Here is a 2,004-nt window from a genome sequence, read left to right as displayed (position 1 = left end):
ACACAATACTTTGATTCCTTGATTATCATACTTGCCTCTGATTCTTCTATCGGTTTATGATCTTTTCTTGTGTATTTCATGCTTTATATACTCGATGAATATCACAAATGTGACCGAATTTCTTCGAAATTGCGTTTTCATGCCAGCAAATACGGATATATATCGCTTCGGTGATCCGCCGGCTTTAGGATTTCTATTCAGCTATCTTAGAGTGCTCCGTTGTCCAGCTCTAGATTTTTGGGTACACTGATCCTTTGTTGTATATATGTGTTTATCCGAGTGTGCTGACAGGCCCTGTCCCGTCATATGTTACTGTTGATACTCTTAGAGGTCTGTAGACATATGTGTGGGTTATGTATATATGTTGTCCAGCTGTGTTAGTATGACTTATGTTTTGGGACGTTCCCAATCGTAGTGGCAGCCTTGTCGGCTTGCGTATGTATATATGTTTTGGGATGTTGTATGTAGTGGCAGCCTTGTCGGCTTGCGTATATATAGATGGGGTGTTCCCACGCGTTATATTTACCGGCCTTGTCGGCTTGTGTTCCATGTTATACATCGCTGATGTTTGTAACTCCCCAGGAGACAGGTTGCTTATATATATATATATGCGACAGTTTGAGACGATGTCTTGTTTTTTTAGTTCCTTATCATGCTAGTTGTGGATTGATTATAGCTAACAGGTATGTATACGAGTGTCCAGCTCGGGCACTAGTCACGGCCTACGGGGTTGGGTCGTGACAATCAGTACCACCCGAATGCAATGCTCGATTGTGAGTAGTATGTTTATCAAGCAACTGAGTGATTCAGGCATAAGTCTTGTCCATAAAACACCTACCAGCTGCATTGTTTGTGATTGCTTGTGTCAACGGATCTAGCTCTCTATATAACTTCTCCATCAATATATTTTCTGCAAAAACCATGATTCGGAGACTTTTGCAAGTATTCCTTGAATCTCTTCCAAGCTTCAAATAGTTGTTCCCCCGGATGTTGTTTCAAATCATATATCTTATCATGAATTTCAGCTTTCTTGCTTGGCGAAAACCACTTCTTGAGAAAAACAACAACAAGATAGCCCCACGTATGAATAGTGTTATGGGGAAGCTTCTCAAAACACACTCTTGCTTCACTGGATAAAGAGCATTTGAACACTCTTAGCCGAATAGCATCATCTGGAATAGCATTTTGCATATGTTAGGCACACATACCCATGATGTTCTTCAAATGCTAATGAGGGTCATCATCGGTATATTTCTGAAAATACCGCTCATGTTTGAGCAGTTAGTAGATAGTAGAGTCAATCTTGCAGTTTGCAGCATTAATCCTCGGTGGAACAATAGTAGAAGCATATTCCACCTCTTCTAACATATTCACAAAAACATTCTTCATCTCTATTTCCACTGGTGGGTCTTACACCTGTACATTCCTATTACTACCTGCTTCATGTCCTCCTCGATTGTTCATGATCAGTTGGTTCACAGTAAACAGCAGACAAGGTGTGATGGAATAGAAAAAGACTTTAAGTAAAGCACAAACTCTTTAGCAATTTCAAAACCGTATTCCCCGGCAACGTCGCCAAAATTTGATACGTTCAACTTAAACCTATTAAATGATGTAAAGCAGACGATGTCAAATATAGTAACTCAACTAGGTTGGGGTTGAATCCCACAGGGAATATGGTGTGAAAAGGTTACTAAAGTCGTATAGTACTTTCTTGCGGTCTAGTTTCATATTTTGTTGAGTTTGTAGAAGATTGGTTGTTTATGACAAATTGCTAACTAATTACTTTGGATTGTAAAAAGAAACCAAGGTTGTGTCCCCCTTTAGATAAAGTGTATGCTATGGTGATTGATCATGATATACTTCTAATGGATCGTCATAAGAATGCACTTAACCTCTAATTGAATCCCTAATGTTTCCCAACAGTTAAAGATTATTTCTCTTTATGATTTTCGCAAATATAAAAGAATGTATGTGAAGAACGGTTAATTCATGCCAAGTAAA

The 2,004-nt window shown here is 38.8% G+C and overlaps 1 non-coding gene across 1 annotated transcript; it reads left to right on the top strand.

The window, feature by feature from the left end:
* The first annotated feature begins 916 nt into the window (after positions 1 to 916).
* On the top strand, positions 917 to 1,022 carry LOC132032231 (small nucleolar RNA R71). The gene has a single exon (XR_009408378.1). It is a non-coding gene; the product is annotated as a small nucleolar RNA R71 (small nucleolar RNA).
* Positions 1,023 to 2,004: the final 982 nt, after the last annotated feature.

The sequence above is a fragment of the Lycium ferocissimum genome, chromosome 9 (assembly GCF_029784015.1).
Source record: "Lycium ferocissimum isolate CSIRO_LF1 chromosome 9, AGI_CSIRO_Lferr_CH_V1, whole genome shotgun sequence".
NCBI classification, from domain to species: domain Eukaryota; kingdom Viridiplantae; phylum Streptophyta; class Magnoliopsida; order Solanales; family Solanaceae; genus Lycium; species Lycium ferocissimum.
Note: the sequence above shows the minus strand (reverse complement) of the source record. Positions and strands in the feature narration are given on the sequence as shown.